At 46.3% G+C, this 22681-nt stretch overlaps 1 protein-coding gene across 1 annotated transcript in view; it reads right to left on the bottom strand.

Annotated features, from left to right (window-relative positions):
* Positions 1-22681, bottom strand: part of NTM (neurotrimin) — a 409793-nt gene that overhangs the window by 122248 nt on the left and 264864 nt on the right. The gene's annotated exons all lie outside the window — the stretch shown is intronic.

Raw genomic sequence — 22681 nt, forward strand, 5'->3', positions numbered from 1 at the left:
GCAGGCCATACTTCATGGGATTGCAAAGAGTTGGACACAACTGAGCCACAAACACTTTTACTATGTATTTTCATAGTAAAAATACAACAAATATTTATAGGACGGAATTAGAACGGTTTCTCAAAGGAACCACTTCCCCACCTAGCTACATGTTTATAACAACCTCAAAACCGGGCCAATAACACGTGTCATTTCAGTTCTGCCACCATTGGCTCTGACACACTAGTGCTTCAAGTTTACGTGGCCTCTGTCCAATTCTCATAGGAGTCTTCACATGAGTTTTCCTCCTTGAATCAGCACGCCTCTGAGCCACCCCCAAGTGTCTTTCCAGAACCCATGATCCCCCAAGACACGATGTCACCTGGCTGCAGGAGACCCCAGGCAAGCTGAGCATCACCCTTATTTCCCAGATGCAGCTAAGACCCCCAGCACAACCCTCACACAAAAATAAGACTGGTTGGAACTTTCTGCGCTTGTCTTTTCTCTTCTGGAACTATTCATCACTCACTCCTGATTATGCTGGATTTTCTCCTCCAGAAATGGGGGTGTCTGCAGATAGCTGTTCTTGGCCATTTTCCCTCCTTCTCCTGAAAACTGACTTCCCATCCATCTCTAAGCCCCACCCAACCAGGAATGCGCATTAACAAGCATTCACTGGACTTTGTTTCCTGAGCCTCAAGCCCTTGCTTCTGGTTTTGATACCCTAGCACCTTTCTCCAACTGTCTAGACTGACTGGAATCGTTCAAGGCCTGGCTGAGCCAGCATCCCTTCCAGGAGGTCTTCCAGGCCATGCCCAAGGGCACTGCCTCTCCATCCTGGAGACCATGTAGCTTCCTCCACAGTATTAAAATAAGCTGGCTTAAAAAAAATAAAATAAGCTGGCTTATGTAACATGTGTCATTTTTTTTCCCTTGACTATACATGATTATACTGGAAGACACTGTACAGGAGCCTTGCTCATCATTTTATTTTCTGCTGTCTCCAATACAGCACCTTGCATAAAGCTAGCACCAATTCATCATTTTTAGACTTAAATCCACATGGAGCTTCAGGTAGAAGCAGTGTGAAGGTGGATGTAGCCAGGGCTGGGGAGTGACTACAGCCTCTAAGATCTGAAACTTCTAAGACATATCATTGTGATTTATGGCTGTGTCATTATAAAAGCTAAACTGAAACTTCCAGAAGAGAAAGAAACTTGATGAGTTAATGACTGAACACTTGATTTGCTGACCATCTGAAGGATCCCAATTCCTAAGCTCTCTAAGTCATTTAAATCTGATGCATTTTATACACACAGTTTTAACTGGGATGTAATTCTTGAAGCCCCAGCCCTGATCCTGCCCCCACTTGGCAATCGCACAGCCTTGCCTGTTTCTCAGAGGACAGGCTGCTGCAGAATGACGGTGCTGGCCTTGCAGACATCGCTTCAACTCTGCAGGTAAGTAATTCATTGATCTGTAAAGCACTCTGAGATGCTCTGCAAGGGATTATGTCACGCCAACGCCACGCAATAAAATAAAAAATGATGGACTTTGTGAACACAGGGTGATTTAGGGTTTGTAGTTGGAAGTGTGCTCAAAGTACATTTTAAGTGGAAATCAGGCTGGGTAATGAATTACTCTTGCTTTGGAAGGGCTTGCTGGGAGTTCATTTTCCTGGCTTCTTACATGATAGCTAATCTGCTAATCATACACTAGAGAACAATGGACAGTCCCCGAGTGGAAGAGGAGGCACTTTGGGCCAGAGCTGTCAGCAGAGTGAGTATATCAAATGAGACCATCACACCTCATGCTTGGAAGAATCATCTAGAATTGTCTCCCTCCTCTCACAACTGGAACTCATCCAACTCATGCAGCTGAAGTTGGTGAAATGCTTGCTGGCCTTTCAAGCCTGCCTCAGAGTAGAGCTTGAAGATGGCAGATTGCCCTCAGATGAACTTGAAAGGCAGATGATTCAGGGCAGAGAGGTGAGGTCGTCTGGCCAGAGGTGCAATCCCAATTATCAGAACCAAACTGGCACAGTGCCTAAGATGCAAGGAGATTACAAGTATCATTGCCCAGGTGGCAACTTCTAACATGCTGCCAGTATGTAAAATTAAACTAAATTGACAAGGATGCACTGTGATAGTGGCTAATACATGTTCATAAGAAGATTTTGGCCAATGGATAGGGCTACTTACAATTTTATTTTGTTTCCATGGATATGTCCTGCATCTTACCTTGGCTAATCAAGCAGGCTATTAGAAACATACTAAGATTGCATTGCTTTCATTCACACATTTGTTCATTCATTCACCCATCAATATTCACTGAGTACTTCCATATGCCAGTGTTGTGCTCAGCCCCAAGAACATGACAATAAAAAGACATAGTGCTTGTCCTCAAGGAGTCCACAGTCTAGAGATGCAAAAACCAGAACAGAAACAAATCCCTTTAATGTAATATGATAAGGTGGTGAGGAAATGCAGAGAGAGACACCCTAGCCAGTCTGGAGATGGATGTCATGGAGGGCTCTTTGGATATGAGACACCTCAGACAAGTCCCAAGAGATAAGTAAACATCAATCAGTTCTGAGGAGGAAAGGCATTCCAGGCAAAGGAGGTGATGTTATAAAAATCCTATTATTAAGACTTTTGACGGCCAGGCATCATTGTCAATGGAAGAATAGCTACTGAAGGAGGAAGGGCCAAAAGTCACTCATCAAACATTGAGTAAGAAACTTCCCTGATGGTCTAGTGGTTAAGATTTTGCCTTCCAATGCAGAGGGTGTGGGTTTGATCCCTGCTCAGGGGTGTTAAAGTCCCACATGCCTTATGGCCAAAAAATTAAAACATAAAACAGAAGCAATATTGTAATAAACTCAATAAAGACTTTAAAATTGGTCCACATTGAAAAAAAAAGCATTGAGTGAACACCTACTGCATACATAACTGTGGGTTAGGTGTGTACATGATGTGCAGAAATGCACATGTTTTGTGGACCCTCCATGACCTTACAATCTATTGGGGGAAACTGCCTATAAACATCCCAGTGCATCACAGGGTTGTGTGTGACTGGACACCAGCAGTACAGACATTAAGTTCCGTGAGTTAGAGTGGGAGAATCACAGCCAGTGAGGGTATGGGAACAGCTTCTCCTGGGCCACAGAATCTAGTGTTGGGATCGACAATGGAGATACAATCAAGAAGGTGAAGGAAGTGAAGCTGCTTCAGGTGGGACAGAAGTGCACGGGCACAGATGGGAAGGCAGGAATCCAGGATGCACGTGAGGATGCAGAGGCAGTGGAGAGCAGTGGTCCAGATCCTGGATCTACTGCACTCAAGCTGGGCAGTCTTGGCTCCATCACCTCAACCTTCTGCGCTTCACACCTTCATGTCATGAAGCCAAATGCATGTACTTCACAGGGTTCTTCTCAGGACTTAGGGGTAAGTTTGTGAAATGCACTTACAGAGGTTCCAAGCTATGTGAAGTATGCAATAAGTGAGTTTTAGTATTAGGTGAGGACTTCCCTGGTGGCTCAGCAGGAAAGAATTGCCTGCAAGGCAGGAGACATGAGTAGACATGGGTTGGATCCCTGGGTCAGGAAGATCCCTTGGAGGAGGAAATGGCAACCCATTCCAGTATTCTTGCCTAGGAAATCCCATGGACACTGGAGCCTGGCGGGGTACAGTCCATACGGTCGCAAAGAGTTGGACAAGACTGAGCATGCACACACAGTGCTTGGCAAATATGTATGCCGTGTCAACACAAAATGAATGGTAGATAAGTTTAACCCACTCAAGGATTAACCCACTTCCTGGGTTTTAACTCCATCCTATAGGCAATGGCAAGCATTTGAAACTGTTTAAAAGAGGAACTACTATATATAGGTATATAGTAAATATATATACATATTAATATGCTTTAAGCAAAATAAGCTTGTAACAAGGTGTCAGAGAGAGCAAATACACAGAAATTTGAGTTGAGAAATCAATTTCTACAAGTGATCTTCAAGGCCTGGGTTAAACCGTGGGCTCTGTAAGGGTGGAAAGAAAAGGGTGGGTTTGAGAGCAACGCCAAGGTCAAGCCGTGGTGCCTGGGGATTTCCCAGGTGGAGGATTCAGGAGCCTGGAGTCTGACATGAAGGCTGTTCTGTTCAACAGCAGCTGGATGGCTCATTCATTTACATTACATGAGTAACTTCTTTGGGGCAGAACATTAGTTTGATTCTGTATTAGACAAGCTCCTGGGGATGACGAGGGACCAGCAGACTGGCAGGACTGTCCTCTTGGCAGCTGGGATCACACAATCGAGGTCTGGGGTGAGTCTGAGATCTGCAAAGAGTCCATGGACCCTTAAAAGAGGCCATCAGCTTATTTCCACATAGATGCATGTGACATCTCTGCCAACTTCTGAGGTCTGAATCTAGAAAATCGATCCCTATCGAACCAGAACAATTGGGAAATGGTCAGGTTAGGTTTGGAAAGAAAGGTGGAAACCCCCTCAGCCATGCTCTTTGGATCGAGTTCCACGTTAATGTATTATGTTAAGGTATAATCTGGCTCTTATTGAATTTTAATTCAAATGTGTAAATAATTAAATAACATAATTATTAAAACAGTATTCTGGGGAACTGCCTCACTCTTCATGTAGCCTCCACTGCCCAGGTGTTAAGTTCTAATAATTATGTCATTAATAAATAGCAATTGGCTGTTTTTAGCGCACAGTAGATACCCTATTAAATGCAAATTAAGATGCTTTATTAGCCTTTCACGGTCCTGTGGGGCTGAGGATGTGCAGAAGTGCCTTGGACCAGGCTCCTGAGGACACATGCAGATCTAAGCATCCTAGATGCTGCCTTTGCTGCTGAGGGCATGTCCCCCCTCCTCACACCCACCCCCTGACCCTCACCTCCTCTCTGCAGTGAAGATCTGAGACGCCCATGGCAGCTCGGGACTGCTCTCACAGCAAGGGCTGCATCACAGCTAAGGCCTTGGGACCTGTGTCTTTACAGAATTAAAAGGACCCATCTGGAATACCCCCAGCTTTCCTGGTGTCCAGAAACACCCAGGCCTGTGTCCATAACCTGGTGTAGGAATGTCCAGCCACTGGCTTCCCTTCCTCCCCAAACACCTCAGGTCATTCTCTGGTTCTTCATAGTATCCTTGCTCCCCACTCTTCACCCGGCCAGGTCTGTCTTGCTCTTTAAATCTTAGCTCCTCCAGGAAGCCTTCCTCCATCATCTTTCCTGATGTAGAACACCCCACACCAGATTATCGCATATGGTCTGCTCTTCCAAGGAAAATGCAAGCCCAACTGGTTGTCTTGTTCACACAACACGACGCCAGAACACAGTTTGTGTTCAACATGTAGCTTTTGAATGAATGAATGAATGAGTGCTTTGACAAGGCCGTATGGAAATAACTAAACTTCCTCAACATCTCTAAATAGCCCTTGAAGGCTTTCGGAGTATATAATAATTTCAATGGTTCCTGTTTGTTAAATTGTTGTTTTCCAGTAACTAAGTCATATTCGACTCGTTGAAACCCCAAGAACTGTAGCCCACCACTCCTCTGTCCATGGGACTTCCTAGACAAGATTACTGGAGAGGGTTGTCATTTCCTCCTCCAGGGGGTCTTCCTTACCCAGGGATCGAACCTATGTCTCCTGCATCTCCTGCATTGGCAGGTGGGTTCTTCACCCTGCACACCACCTGGGAAGCCCCACTTTATCTTATCCCTGCATTAATCCCACAAGTAGATATTATCTCCAGGCTGACCAACTATCCTGGTTTACCTGGAAGTTGGGCTTCCCTGGTGGCTCAGACAGGAAAGAATCTGCCTGCAATACAGGAAACTTGGGTTCGATCCCTGGGTTGGGAAGATCCCCTGGAGGAGGGCATGGCAACCCACATCAGTATTCTTTCCTGGAGAATCCTTATGGACAGAGGAGTCTTGTGGGATACAGTTCATGGGGTCGCAAAGATCGGACAGGGCTGAGCGAAGCACACATGGCGCACAAGGCGATTCCCAGAACACGGGAATTTCAAGGCTGAAACCAGAAAAGTTCCAGGCAATCGGAGACGCCTGGGTCACCCTCGTTGTTTCCTTCCCTACATTTTACAGGTGAAGGTACATCTTCATCTGTAAAGTGTAGGGAGTTTATAATGCAGAATTTTAAAGTGTTTTCTTTTTAATGAGCAGATAGATGGGTTAGAAAAATAAGAAATGCATGTTGAATCATGGATGGGCACACAAAAATAGAATTCGACCGTCTCATATACGCACTGAGACTGAATTTCTGTTATGCGTTAGAAATTTTATAGGAAGTGTGACTCCATTATTTTATTTTATCTCACAAGAATGTTATGAGATGGCACTATTATGATTCCGATTTACAGATGAAGAAACTAAGGCTTTGTGAGCTGTTAGTGATGTGTGCCAGGTTATCCAGATGGTGAGACAGACTGCAGCTTATGTCTGATCCCAGATGGATTCTCTGCACACAGGTACTGCAGTGAGTGGGTGCCCTGCCTGGGGTCTTGCTGACGCACCCTCCCATGGCGGGCACCTGGCTTTGCAGCTCCCTGTGACCACCTGTCCACACACAGCCCTTGGTTATTCCTACATAGCATCGGTCTCTATCAGGAGAGTGGGTGAGAGGTTTCATCAGCATACTTTTGGACTTTCCAGTGTCTGCATGACGGTGTCGTTATCTTCCCTATCCATCACTGGCTCTTCCTAACCTTCCTTCTCGTTTGCATCGGCCTCGCCCTGTACACTGGACCCCAGAGCCGCAGCTCCTGGGGAGCGCTCATGTGAGGCAGGCTGTAACTGCCGCCTCTTGCAACCAGGGGTCCTAGCTGTCCCTGTATCGTGACAGAGAAATGATCCATCAAACCCACTGCTGAGTTCACTGAGGGGCATTCTCTTGGCTTATTTTGTCTGAAAAGACTAGTCAGCCTGTCTTTTCTTCGTTCCTTTTCCCTTCTTCCTGTTTTTCCAGGACAAATATTTGTATAATAGGAAATGTCTTCCAGGTATCGTGGGATCTGTGGCATCGCCTGATAGAAAGAATCCTCAGCTTTGCCCCAGAAACCTGAGTATTAAGCCCAGGCTGACTGTTTCTAGCTGTATAAACTCATGTCAATCATTTAACTCACAGATTATTTTAATTATATGAATACCTATCTTGCCTTTTTAAAGCACACACTCTGTGGATCAGATAAAACTGTGAGAAATTATATTTTCAACACAAAGTACCATTCAAATGTGATTTATCGATATTACTAACAATGTGTATCTCTAGAGGCCGAGATGAGGCTAAATATAGACATCAGGTGCAGTGTGGGAGAAGAAGAAGGACACTTTGTTTAGAGGCTGAGATGGGCTTGACCACTCCCCAAGTGGGTGTTCATCCCTTCTTCAGAATTACTAGTGCTTTTGAGGTAAGCAGGGTCTTAAGGTGGAGAAGGCAATGGCACCCCACTCCAGTCCTCTTGCCTGGAAAATCCCATGGGCAGAGGAGCCTGTGGGCTGCAGTCCACGGGGTCGCTAAGAGTTGGACATGACTGAGCGACTTCACTTTCACTTTTCACTGTCATGCACTGGAGAAGGAAATGGCAACCCACTCCGATGTTCTTGCCTGGAGAATCCCAAGGACTGGGGAGTCTGGTGGGCTGCCGTCTATGGGGTCGCATAGAGTCAGACACGACTGAAGTGACTTAGCAGCAGCAGGGTCTTAAGGTGAGGACATGGGATGCAGTGGGTGTGGGGTGGGGGTTTGCAAAAGGACCCTCCGCCTCCCCTACCCCTGCCCCAGCACTGTGCTTGCTCTCTCCACTCGCCAGAAGGGAGAGGTTAGATCCTAGATACTCAGAATCCCAAATTAGAGTCTGAAAATACAGAGAGCTCCTTGACGACACAGCCTCGGGCGGGTTGCTATTTCTTTACCCAGAATCATTTTGTCATTCCTTACATCTTACTCTTTCTCACTCCCCATATTAAAACCCTTCTTGTTTGTGGGGGAAACATCAAGAAGCCCGGGGAGAAAAGCTAGTGATTTATCTGGGATTAGTCATAAGCCACTGGTTCTGAAGTTCAGAATGTGTTCCTTTCAGGATCCACTGAAAGGGGGAAGTTTCTGCGAGCTCTGATCCTGACCTGGTTTTCTCATGCCTGATAGAGACGTGGGGAGGAGGGTAAACACCACGTGGGCCCCACGCCACGCTTTCTTGCTTCTGGGCATATTAGCGCAAATTGAATTTCACAGCAACCTACCTGCCACCATCAGTGCGCTGTTATATTTGGCAACATCCAAGAAATTGCTAAGAATGCTCTCTTCATCAATTGTTTAAAGTGCAGATGTAAGGGAATCATTGCTCATCACGATATCCAGACAGGGCGAGTGCTTTCCAGTTCTAGTGTGAAAGCACCTTGCTTTGGGTGGAAGGCACATGACTGGCTTCTTGCTCCACACTCAGCTCTTTAGGGACCAGTTCACAAAGGAAGGAGAGACAGCAAGGACACCTTGTACGCCAAGTGCTTTGTCAGGGGCTTAACATTTGCTGTGTGTGTGCACTCAGTCACTCAGTTGTGTCTGACTCTCTATGACCTCCCTGGACTGTAGCCTGCCAGGCTCCTCTGTCCATGGGATTCTCCAGGCAAGAATACTGGATTGCCATTTCCTCCTCCAGGGAATCTTCCCGACCCAAGAATTGAATTCCTGTCTCCTGAGTCTCCTGTATTAGCAGGTGGAGTTTTTTTGTTTTGTTTTGTTTTTTTAACTATTGAGCCATCTTGGAATTTCCTTATCACTTGCTGCTTCCTCTTAAATTCTCTAGGGAACCCATACACATTCCCTGCATTGTACACTAAAGATGCTGATGCTCAGAGAGGTGATGCAGCTAACCCAAGGTCTTCATACAGGGAGTCAGATAAGACTACAGATTCTCTATTAGAGAGAAATCAACTAAAATTTATAAACACTGAGGTCCTCAAAAATGAAAATGAGGGTACAACAAAATGGCATCAAGAACCTGATTCACATACATGATTTCATGAGGAAAATTGGAAAGAGGACTCCAATATTTTCTGTACAATTGATAAATAATGGGACACGGAACAACAGATTGGTTTCAAGTAGGAAAAGGAGTATGGCAAGGCTGTATATTGTCACCCTGCTTATTTAACTTATATGCAGAGTACATTATGAGAAATGCTGGGCTGGATGAAGCACAAGCTGGAATCAAGATTGCCAGGAGAAATATCAATAACCTCAGATATGCAGATGACACCACCCTTATGGCAGAAAGTGAAGAGGAACTAAAAAGCCTCTTGATGAAAGTGAAAGAGGAGAGTGAAAAAGTTGGCTTAAAGCTCAACATTCAGAAAACGAAGATCATGGCATCCGGTCCCATCACTTCATGGAAAATAGATGGGGAAACAGTGGAAACAGTGGCTGACTTTATTTGGGGGGCTCCAAAATCACTGCAGATGGTGACTGCAGCCATGAAATTAAAAGATGCTTACTCCTTGGAAGGAATGTTATGACCAACCTAGCTAGCATATTCAAAAGCAGAGACATTACTTTGCCAACAAAGGTCTTTCTAGTCAAGGCTATGGTTTTTCCTGTGGTCATGTATGGATGTGAGAGTTGGACTGTGAAGAAAACTGAGTGCTGAAGAATTGATGCTTTTGAACTGTGGTGTTGGAGAAGACTCTTGAGAGTCCCTTGGACTGCAAGGAGATCCAACCAGTCCATCCTAAAGGAGATCAGTCCTGGCTGTTCCTTGGAAGGACTGATGCTCAAGCTGAAACTCCAATACTTTGGCCACCTGATGTAAATAGTTGACTCATTTGAAAAGACCCTGATGCTGGGAAAGATTGAAGGCAGGAGGAGAAGGGGATGACAGAGGATGAGATGGCTGGATAGCATCACCGACTCAACGGACATGGGTTTGGGTGGACTCCGGGAGTTGGTGATGGACAGGGAGGCCTGGCGTGCTGCAGTTCATGGGGTCGCAAAGAGTCAGACACGACTGAGTGACTGAATTGAACTGAACCCATGTATTTTCCTATTTAACGTAAAATGCTGAGGCTGTAAACAACTACTAACTCGCTCAAAGCCAGTGAGCTAGGAAGTGGCAGATCTGAGACCTAAGCTCTGCCTACAGGGCTTTGGGATCAGATGAAATACGTCCCATAACTGAAAGCACTTAGTGAATTGCTAATTATACCACAGATGAATGCTACTGTGATCAATCAACATAATACAGAGTCCAATCCACTCCTGATAAACAGCACTAGGGTCTGCTGTAAAAGCTAACCCAGAAGGGTTGAGCAGGGCTTCCTGACAGCAAACCTAGAGCCAGCTTCCTCCACACCACGCAGACACAGGGGCTGGGGAGATGCACCACAGGTTGTCTTATCCTGCTGGTCCCAGCAGCCACAGCCTCGCCACGTCCTCGGAGGCCTTGCCCCCAGGCCTCTTCAAGCAGATTTTTTTTTCTGCCTTGGCATCTGGCAAAGTCAAAGCTGGTGTAATCAAATCGATGGCTTTTCCAATAGTCGTGTATGGATATGAGAGCTGGACCGTAAAGAAAGCTGAGTGCCAAAGAATTGATGTTTTTGAACTGTGATGGTTGGAGAAGACTCTTGAGAGTCCCTTGGACTGCAAGGCGACCCAACCAGTCCATCCTAAAGGGAATCAGTCCTGAGTGTTCATTGGAAGGACTGATGCTGAAGCTGAAGCTCCTTTGGCCACTTGATGCAAAGAACTGACTTCATTGGAAAAGACTCCGATGCTGGGAAAGATTGAAGGTGGGAGGAGAAGGGAGTGGCAAAGGATGAGATGGTTAGATAGTATCACTGACTCAATGGATATGAATTTAAGTAAACTCTGGGAGATAGTGAAGGACAGCCTGGAGGGCTGAAGTCCATGGGGGCTGCAAAGAGTTGTACACAACTGAGCGACTGAACAACAACCTCTGGTATCTTCCGGTGGCTCTTGCTTTCCAAAGAAGGCACACAGCTGATGCCCATGAAACTCGAGGGGCCAGTTAAGGACAGCTACCCAAGTGTGGCTACCATCTTATTGTATCCTAGACCCCATCCTCCAGAGAGACTTTTTGCACAAGCCTCAGAGATTTGCAGAGAAAGGTGAAACAGCCCCCATATGGCTCAGGACACACAGCTGGGTCCTGCAGGCAGCCGTGGCCTTGGGTGCAGGGACCCTCTACCTACTTCAGTTTTATGTCCTCAGCTCCGATGCTCCCACTGCATTTTCAGCAGGGATTCTATTTCTCCCCATTCAGGAAGATGTTCACTAACTCTGCCCCTGGATGTTCTGAATGTTCTTGCTTCTGCTCAGAATCACACCTTGCAGAGAGAACAGTCTTTCTACAACCCTTGGCGTGGCTGTTCACCAGACCCCATGATGAACTTCACCCTTGGCCATCCTGAGAGAAAACATTACGCAGATGTGTCTGTACGTGTCACCATGATCTTCCAGATTCCTGGAAATGGTTCTTTTTGTTCGGACTCCCCTCTTGCCCTGAGAGCTTCCCAGGAGAGCAGGCTCCAATCATCCCTTACTCCCAGGCTGCCTCATCTGGGTCAGATGGGGGCCAAGGGGCAAAGCAGCAGGGCAGGGACGGAGGCCCTGCCTCCCAGGGGCCCTGCACTCAACTCTGCGGAACCCGGCATCTCCAGGCTGTCAATCTGCTGACTGCCAGTGGTGCCAAGATCGCTTCCATTCTCAGCTGCTTTGATGGCGTCATCAGTATTTTAATTCTAATTGCCTAAAAGCACTGGTAGTTACACGCTCAAACACAAGCTATAAAACCACGTGCAGTGAAGAATTGTGCTGACGGCAGTGAGAAAGTGGCCACGGAGTCCTCCCCACCCCGCCTGGACTGCCGTATGGCCCAAATTTTCCCACAGACTTCTCTCCTTCCCTCAAGCACCTGCAAGGTTAAGTTCAGAGGAGCTCGGAGGGGAGTTTCTGCCTCTCTCCATCCAAGTACTGATGCTGCAGACATCAAAACGAAACTGTGAGTTATACCTCCCTCCCTGTGACCAGCATCTTTGGGAATAATTAAGGTGAATGGAAGGAACATCTCATTGTCTGGCCTTGAATCCAGAGGCCCAGGAAGTGGCCCCACTGCTGTGCAAAGTAACCTGTCAGTTGGTTTTAAGCTGAGTTTTTGTTCCGAGGCTTTATTGCCACTAAATCCCTCATAAAGGTTACGGTCTGCGAACAGATCAAGGTGAAGCCTCTTCCCCTCTAGGACAAGAGATGGAGATGTGCACTGGTCTGTTTGAAGCTACAAGTTCTCAGTTCTGTGAATTCTCCTGTGAAATACCAGGGATCCGGGGCCAAGAAGGGAGAGTGGTGGGAAAGAAAAAAAAAGTTCTAACAAGACTTCTTGTTAATACAAAGCTTGTCAAACACATCACCTAGAAACACTGAATGTCTTCATTAGATTCTTTTACCTCCCCCTGAGACAGGGGGATGCCACCAGTTGCTTCTCGGTGAAGATGTTATCATCCAGAATCTAATTAAAGGCTATGAGGGAAGCTGGGTCCCTCACACTCCGGAGAACAAGATGCATTAGCAACCTGAGTTAAAAAAAAATACCACAAGTGAACTTTATATCGAAAAGGGCAAGCTGGGAATTCAACAATAACTCTCTCTCTACCTCATCAGCTCACAGCAGGTGGAAGTGGGCCCGTCAGGACGTCAGTGAAACTTGACAAGAGGCCGTCTGCTCCCTGGCACCACTTGGGAGGAGAGCTCTCCTCTCCTGGTGCAGAGAGGAGGGCGCCTGACCACTTGGACATACCATTATATGGTCTCCTTGCCAGCCTCTGCCCTCACCCATAAGAACTGCGAGAGATGAGCATTTGAATAGCACTTGGCTATCTGTGCTCATCAAAGAGCCTCAACTTCTTCTTCCCGTCAGGTTATCCTGGGGATTCAATGAGGCCATACACTTAAGAGCCTAGAATAATATCAGGTATACAGTGTGTGCTAAATAAATGACAGCAAGGTGGCCTGATCTTTAGTTGTTCAATAGACAAGTCCACTTGCTATGTCCCAAAGAGAGGTCTAGATTCCTCACCTAATCATCCCATCCTAGTTCATGACACCATCACTGTCTCCCCGTCAAGGACAAAGATGTAGCAATTGTCCATCATGTTGCCCTTTGCTTCAAACTCTACATCCACTTACTAAGTTCCATAGACTCTGTCTCAAAAATAACCCTCATTCTGCATCGATGCCTTCTCTTCTCTTCTTTTTTCCACTATTTAAATGGATATTCCATTTTCTGCATCACAGGTGGACCAATTAAAAACCACAACAACAGAAACCAGATCACCCCATGCTGAAAAACCTCTCATGGCACCTGACTGCCCTTAGAATGACACTCGGAGTTCACAGCATGTCTCGAAGACTTGACAGAGCTGCCCCCTGGGGAATTTTGACCTTAGCATGACCATTGCAGCTTCTGTCCCCTCCCTAAACTGTTCTGTCCCCTGATCTCCATGTGGATACCTATCTGTCACTCATTTCTGTCTCGTTTCTGTTGTAACATATTCTGCATTCTTCTTGAGCATAATATCTCAAAGAGCTCCCAGCCCCATCCCAGTTATGTGCTTTAGTTATTTTATGGTTCATATTCATTCTCTGAAACTCGCCTTTTTTTTGTCTATTGTTATTTGTCTCTTCTCATTAAACCCTAAACTTCGTTCATGCCCTCTGCATCTCTGTCACCCAGGACAGTGCCCAACACACAGTAGGGGCTCAGTACATGCATGCTGAATACACGACCTTTCCTGGTCACAATCAGCTTCCCCCTTCCTCAGCTCTCACTGCCCTTCATTCAAAACACTCCCATATGGAAGCCTCCTACACGGTTGGTGGGACTGTAAGTTGGTGCAGCCACTATGGAAAACAATATGGAGGTGCCTCATAAAACTAAAAACAGAGCTGCCGTATGATCCAGCAACCCCACTCCTGAGCATCTATCTGGACAGACTAGTAAAGTGGAAGCTGCTCAGTCCTGTCTGACTCTTTGTGACCCCAAGGACTGTAGCCTGCCAGGCTCCTCTGTCCCTGGAATTCACTAGGCAGTCATACTGGAGTGGGCTGCCATTCCCTTCTCCAGGGGATAGTCCCCACCCAGAGACTGAACCGGGGTCTCCTGCACTGCAGGCAGACTCTTTATAGTTTGAGCCACTATATATCAAAACGATAAATGCACCCCAGGGTTCACGGCAACACTAATCACAATAGCCAAGACATGGAAACAACTTATCTGTCCATCAACAGATGAATGGATAAAGATGCAGAATTACATTCATACATACATACGATAGTGTATTAGTCATACAGTCATAAAAAATAAGGAAGCAATGCCATTTGCAACAACATGGATGGAACTAGAGATTATCAAACTAAGTGAAGTAAATCAGAAGGAAAAGACAAATATCACAGAACAACGCTTACACATGGAATCTAAAATATGACTCAAATGAACTTATCTGTGAAACAGAAACAGACTCACAGACACAGAGAACACACTTGTGGTTGCCAAGGAGGAGGGGACGGGGGAGGGATGGACTGGGAGCTTGAAATTAGTAGATGAAAACTATTTTATAGAGGATGGATAAACAACTAAGTCTTACTGTATAGCACAGGGAACTGTATGTTCCTTTATCCTGCGATAAACCATAATAGAAAAGAATATATGTGAAACTAAGTCACGGTGCCGCACAGCAGTAATTAACACATTAAACATCAACTGTATGAAACTCCAGCACTTTGGCCACCTCATGCGAAGAGTTGACTCACTGGAAAAGACCCTGATGCTGGGAGGGATTGGGGGCAGGAGGAGAAGGGGACGACAGAGGATGAGATGGCTGGATGGCATCAGTGACTTGATGGACGTGAGTTTGAGTGAATTCCGGGAGTTGGTGATGGACAACGAGGCCTGGCGTGCTGCGATTCATGGGGTCACAAAGAGTCGGACACGACTGAGCGACTGAACTGAACTGAACTGAATATTTGAATGAAATAACATTTTCAAAAATCACTCCCATAAAACAGATCCTATTTTGCATTGTTGGTATATGGACAGCACACCCTCACTTGAGCACGTGACCCACAAGGACAGCTCTAGCATATTTGTGTAATTTTTTTTCTAGGCTTCACTTGTGCATGCCCCAACAAGGAGCAAGGGTCCTTGCAGACAACCGATGATCACTGGCAGGTTTTGTTTAGCTTTTCTGTGCGACTCTTTTACACCCTTCTCTGTGGAAGGAGAAGAGCCCCATAAGCCATTGTTTCCTCTGATGTCCTCGTGTCTCAGAAGACACAGCCTGGCCATTTGCATCAATCCTTTCTCTGGCTTCGTAAGAGGCAGCAAATTCCAAAATAGGAGATACAGCCGCCCTGCCCTCTAATCCACAACTGAGAGGTGTTCGCACACAGGTATGTGACATGTATGACATGTGTGGCGGGTATCACACATGTTGTGTCTGACATGTGTGTGACATGTATGTTTGAACTGAATCAGGCTTATCTTTGCTGGGGCTCCCTGGTAGTAAAAGACATATTTGCAGTAAAAGTTTCCATGAACATACTGTTACTGCCACATGCACTCCCAAAGCTACACACATGTCCTGGGTGTGTGCACACACCTCTCAGTTGTACGTCAGAGGGCAGGGTGGCTGTATCTCCTATTTTGGAATTCTCTGCCTTTTATGAAGCCAGATAAAGTGTTGACGTGGATGGCTAGGCTCTGTGCCTTCTGAGGTGTCAGGACATCAGAGGAAACAATGGCCTACGGGGCTGTTCTCCTTCCACAGAGAAGGGTGTGTACAATCGCACAGAAAAGCTAAACAAAAGCCTGCCACTGGGCAATACATTAAAAATAGGTCTGTGTGCCTGAAGATAAATCAGTAACTCGAATACTCCTCCCCTGAGCTGGGCATCTTCAAGGGACCAGGACAGGTGTCTCTAAGCTGAAGTATTGGTTTAAAAAGTCAGCCTTTAAATTACATTTGGGCTATTTCTTTCCTGGCTGGCTGTATTTTTTGTATCTATCTAGAGGCTTAAAAAGACACACAGAAAAATAAATCTCAGTTCCATTAAGCACACACTCTGGACTTGAATATTTGTTCTTATCTTTGGCCCCTCTCTCCTTCTGTTCCCCCAACCACTCTTCCCCCCACCATCAAACACAGGCCCCAGGAAATGTTTATGATTGCTCCAGACACTGATACCAATCTAAGTCCCTGTAATGACTGTTACAGGCTGATTTCTTTTCTTTGTTTATGAAGCTCTAGTGCTCACACCCCAGGAACCCTAAACTCCTGATATAAACTCATATATACTTATTTCTCTTGTCAAAATGGGGGGTAAGGAATTAGTTCCCCTCTACACTGTCAGTCTGGGAACAAGGGTCAGCAGAGACAGTCAAGGGTGTGATGCCAGGGGGTCCAGATGAGATCAACAGCAGTTAATGCACTGGCCTCCACGTGGAATCAGGCTCAGGCCCCTGCTGAGATGAATCAATATTTAATAATTGTGAGATATAGTTATGTGCACGCAAGGGGTCTCCTTTCCACCCTCATGGGGAACTGTTTGCAACAACTCAGTGCGTCAGCATCTCATAACGTCTGGTGCTAGCTCCTCTGGCAATTCCTATTTTTATCAGCAGTACCATCCGCTTCTAAAATGCATAACAAAGATAATAAGCTAATCCCCCAGAAGAGATCTGCCTGGACCAAAGTGGGTAGGCACCAACGTGTGTTCATAAAGGCAGGCGATGGAATTTTCCTTACTGGAGACGGGGGCTGGAAAGGTGCTCTGTGGTCCAGGAGGGGAGCAAACGACTTTGCTTCTGAGACTACTTATCAGTGCAGTGCAGAATTGGAAAGCAGGCCTCCTGGTTCTAGGGGCATCATGGCGGTGAGAGGGAAAGAATGCAGGCTGCCACCCTCCCAACTCCTCCATCCTCCATCTGCGTAACCTTGAGCCCATCCCTTTTGCCCTGCTTCATCTGTCTCACTGGCAATAGGGTAGGTTTGGGCTAGCCGGTTCCCAGCCTTGGCACTCCTGATTTTGGGAGCAGATGCTCCTCTGTTGTGTTGGGGACTATTCTGTCCTTTGCAGGATGTTTACCGGCATCCTTGGGCTTCACCCACTAGATGCCAGTATCATCTCTCTTTCTCCACCTGAAATTCTGGACAACCACAGCTGTCTCCAGACATCATCAAATGTCCTGGCAGGGGAAACTCCCCCTCACACACCACATGCCCACTCTTAGAGACTCCAGGCCAGCCAACCCCTAAGAAGTCTCCTAACTTTTCCTCTGGCTCTATGTCTCTCATTCCCTCTTTGGAAATGTCCGTGTAGAGAGGTGAGGTAGGGGCGCAGAGCACAGTTGTTTGGAAGCTTCTCCAGCATACGCTCTTCTCTCGTCGCATGATTGAGCTTTGCTTTCAAAACCCAGACATCCTTTGTCCACCATGAACCTCACCTCCCAGCCTTTAGCGGCTCGTGTGCCATCTGAGTGGCCACATTCCTTGGCAAATCCCCACCAGATGCTTCTCACTTCCTGCAGCAGAGGCAGTGATCATGGATACCAGCACCTTCCTGCTCCCACGACTTCCTTCCAGGGTCAGAGGTACCCAGACACCCGCTCTCTGTTGCAGTTCACCTACGACTCTACGACTGCTTGGCTCCCTCTCGCGGCCCCCTCTGCAGGTTCCCAGCAGTGCAGGGGAGCAGCTGCTGAATGGCTCATTACCCAGGGCAAGTCCGTCAGAGGAGCCTCCGCCTGAGCACTGGAATGAATCCTTCAATTGGCTAGGAATGAATGCATTAATCTGGGGCGATTAGAGCCTTTTATCAGGCTGCCTAAAATATACTGCCTTTCCAAAGCTTACTGAGCAGGCATTTCACCCTGAAGAGATATGTGAGGTTGGGGGGGAGACTATGTTGGTACAAACTAAAACAGAACAGCTAAGAAAAACACGAAGTAAGTGGGGGACGCAAGAGAGCAGCCAGGGTGCGTGGAACATACTTGCAGACTTATTATCTGTTTTTTTCTGGGGCAGCAGAGCCTTAAAAAAAAAAAATTACACCATCTGAGCAATTTCCTTCCCACTGAGAATGAAGAAAAGAGAAGCAAGACTCTGAGAAGGTCTCCAGAGATGTGAGGGTAGAGAGGCTAGAGGTTGACCAGCTCCATTCCCATCCTGCACACGGTGGGGAAGGTTAGACTGATGGATGTGGACAGTGGCCTTCAGGGACACACGGTGCTTCCCTGGATGTAGGACCAAGCAAGAAGCTTTCTCCACACACCAGCCACCACCACGCCTCTCTGAGAGGAGGACGCATGCAGTCCACGGCCAGTCACACCAGCTCTTAGACCCTCCCACGTAAGGTCACAAGGAGCCCTGGCCAGGGCGCCCGAGACAGCAGCACTGGAACCAGGGCAGAATCACCGGGGTAGAACCACAGGACTCCCAGAGCCAGTGCACCTGGGGCCAAAGGATTGATATCTTGAAGACTATTGTCTTTATTTACAAACTAGAAACTATCAAAGCTGTCTTGCCTTATAGAGTTTTTGTGAGACCCAAACTAGGCAATTTAAGTGAAAATGTTTTCATATCATATCAATAAAGAAAAAAATATGAGGCAGGGCTGGGATGCTATGACCCAAAGGTCAGGGTGGGGTGAGGGAGCGGGAGTGGGTGGTCCCACGCAGTGAGCACCTGCACGAGGAACAGGGTCTCCCCCTGCTCTCGTCATGTTGGGCTCCTCGTGGAGCCGTGACACCAAAGCCGAACCAAAGACACAAAGCCGCCTGAGTTACCTGAGACTTGATGGGGTTTCCCCGGAGAGATCTGGGCTGATGGAAACAGGCAAACTGACATATCGGTGTATCTGGTGCCCATTGGCTGATTCCTGCATCTCTGGCGCCTCTGCAGCCCAACCTGTTCCATCCCGCCCGCCCTCCCTGTGATGTGTACTCCCCACGGGCAGGACATGCTGAGAACCTCAGTGTGAGAAGAGAGCTTGGGAACAGTCCCAGGGTCTAGCGTGCTGACCAGGGCTGCTGCAGGGGCTCTTTGTTTCTGTCTCCAGGACATTTGGAATCTAGCGGGCTTCCCCATAGCCTGGGGTTGACTGACTTCAACCATCCTCTTAACATCTAAGGCACAACCACTTAGATTTGGCTTCCTTCTTCCCCTTCTCTTTATTTCTAGGGTGGAAAAGAGATTAATAGCCAAGTGTGGCCATTATGTGTGACTAGGAGGAATCAAGTCCAGTGCAGCTGTCTGCTTGTAAGTGCCACGACCCACGATTTGCCTGAGCACAAAGCAGGGTCAGCGCTGGAAAATTCAAGCCACAATATAATGCGAAAGTGATGAATGCTTCTGAGCCCCCCAACCCCTTCCTGCCCTCTCTTGGGCTCTCTCCCAGCTCCCAGAGAAGCCGTGCTCTTGGAAAATGAAATTCCAACCCTCTTCCATGCCAGAGAGGCGGAGGCTCCTTGGATGACTGGGACCACACACACTAACCAGATAGTCTTCTTTTAATAACTGACATTTTAAAAACTATATATACAGCAAAATTAGCTAGGCCTGGTCATTTGTTTTGGAGTAGATTACAACAGCCCATTTATGTTGTTACTGGGGAGGGAAAGAGATAACTATTTGTGGTGTAACAGAATCATGAGCAATGGGATAATTGGAAGGCAGCAATCACTAATTTGGGGTATCATTTTTCATTAGACCAGTGCTGGAAAAAATCTTTACATGCATTATAAACGCAAGGCTAATTTCAGAGAGATGCTCTGATAGATGAAAATCTCCTCTCTTGACGAAGAAAAGTGAAAAGTGAACATTAAAGAGAAAAGCAAAATCTTCAACATCTCCTGCAGAAAATGCATGCATGCGTGCGTGTTGGTAGGTTGGTTGATAGGTCCGCATGTGCATGGACACATATACACTTCTGTGTACATATCTGCATTAAGGCACACGTGCTGGGAAGGAGTGAGCAGGGAGCAACAGAGAGAGTACAGGATGTTCAAGCGTGCAGTGTCTTGCAACATTCAGCTCCTAAGAGTTTTTTTGTTTTGTTTTCTGTTTTTGTCAAGAAATTCTTCTATTTCTATAGAAATGAACACAGACGCAAGATTTTTTTAGAGGAACTGGGAGAATAACAGATCAGATGCCATCATAAGACTGTCACAGTGTATAAACAGTTTCAGCAGAAGAACCCGCTGTGCTGAGGCAGACTTCAGTAAAAATTCAAATCAACAGAAATTAACACCAAAAAATGAGCAGAAAGCAGAAGGCCAGGTACACAGTTTCTCAGGAATGTCACCTCCGAAATTGCAATGCATGACCGGATGATGTGATGGTGTACAGTGTAGGTTCACAGTGACACAATACATTAATAACACTGTGTTAACCTTCCTGAAGACCCAGTATCTGTAACAGATTTTTTCTTTTTTTTAGCCAGAAAAACATATATGTAGTTAATGGTTCATTGAATTCATACAGTAGAATTACAAATACTCTAAATTCAAAAAATGCACCATTGATGTTTTAGGGAGCTTGTTCTTCTCTGGGCTTTCTTTTCAGGTATTCTCAGTCAAGATCAAACTTCAGGTGGGATCAAGGGCTACACCAGCTTTACTGCCAGGACGGAAGGATCCAGAATGCAGCATGCCTGCAGGCAAAGGAACTTCCTGTTTCCTCCTACGTGAACAGCAAAAGAACAGCTCTTCTCGAGCCATCTGGTCTACCTTGCCAGTAGTTGTTAGAAAGTCTTAGAGGTAACAGAGACCCACCTGCTTGTTACTGTAGGAACCCAGGCTCTGTAAGTGCCTTCGACACACATAAAAAGGAGGGTCCAAAGAGAACAAGGAGAGAGAATACTACTTTGGAACTGGTCAATGATCTAGAGGTCAACTCAGTATCACTCTTTCTCCTCCAAGAGAGGAAAGTAGAGACAGGAGGGACAAATCCTTCTTCTCCATCCCTACGAAGGAGACAAACATTTTTGTGGAATTTCCTCCTTTTGGTGAGTGGACACAGGATATGAGGCAGAAAAAACCATGGTTATCCCAACACTCAGTCCTTTCCAGAGAGGCTGTCAAAAATAAAATATTTGATGTACAGAATCCTTCTCTTATTTTAGTTTAACTTAATGCATAGGAGATGCTGAGATCAAATGATTTTCCACAGTACTAACATACATAACTTTCATTAAGCAGCTCACAGGCAAGGGTGCTATCCCCGCAGGAGCATAAAAGAGTGGAGGCATCAGATTCTAGAGCAGTGATGGTTGCCCTGTGGCAATGGAGAACTTGAGGGTGTTTGCTCTGACTATAGGAAATCCATGCAATTCTTTTAGATCCATGATATGATGGGGCTGTCTCCGCTGTAGCACATTTGTTAATTAGAGAATGATTTATAATTTCCAAGTACTTGCTAAAATCCTTCATTCTCGAATCAGACCACGGAAGCATTTTACACCAGGATTTTCGCCACACTGGTCCCCAGAACTTAATACTTCCAGGGAGTTCTTTCTGGGTAGTGTGGCATACTCAACAAATAGAAAGTCCATGCATTTGTATAAAATTATCCTTTTTCAATAATTAAAAATCATAAGAATTATATTCTAAACTCAGCTGGTCTCTTTTTCTCTCTTCCAATTAGATAACTTAGTTTCATCCAATAGTACTTACTGTTTTCAAATACAATAAAGAGAGGGGCAGTTAGCCTGATTAGGGTGTGTGACTTTATTTTGGCAGGAAGGGAAGCAAATTTCTACAGCTTCTTAAATCCAGAGAAAACACACTTGCCCTGGTTCTTCCAAGGAACACAGAGCTTTCTCATATGGCACCTGTGTTTATAAAGGCAGTGATGGCAGTTTCGGAATACTGTACTAGGAAATGCACAGTCTGTGGCTCCTCCCCTTAATGGTGACAGCAAACTTGGCTCCAGAGTCCCATACAGATGAAGTCTGCTAGTCTACTAAAGAAGTAGACTAGAGTCTACCCAAAGGAAAATTCCTTCAGAAAAAGAGAGCGTGTCTTCCCGATATTCGGTTAAAGCATTAATATCTAGCAAGGTGCATGGTGCCAAGCACCTACTGGAAACAATTAAAGCAGAGCTGCAGGAATCGAGGTCCTCAGATGCTCTGCTTGGCCACTCCACTGCCAAGCGTAGCTTGTGGGACACAGTGCACTCAATGGGAACAAGTTGCAGCACCTCTTCCTGGGCTCCTCTGGGTCTTCACAGAGGCCTCACAGATGTGTTCATTAATACAGGAGTTGAATAGCCATTCCCTGAGTACCTACAGTGTGCCAGTTCCACAAAACAGAAGCAGAAATGAATAAGACAGGAACACTCAGGGAAAGGGCACAGCAGCAGGCGTAGAATTTGTTGACAGTCTATGGAACAAACACTCTGTATGTTCACCATGTCATGAGCATGGACCAACTGTGATGGGCACACAGGGAGGAGGGCAGAGGGGGAATGCATAGCTGCCATGTGCTTGGTCTTCCAGGGCTGCAAAGGAGAGGGTTATAGAGGAGGCAGAAACAGCCTGTGTATGAACACTAGAAGTAAAATTTGTAAAATGCTGAGGGATGAGTTGATCCATCTTCCTC

This window comes from Budorcas taxicolor, chromosome 25 (genome assembly GCF_023091745.1).
Source record: "Budorcas taxicolor isolate Tak-1 chromosome 25, Takin1.1, whole genome shotgun sequence".
NCBI classification, from domain to species: Eukaryota; Metazoa; Chordata; class Mammalia; order Artiodactyla; family Bovidae; genus Budorcas; species Budorcas taxicolor.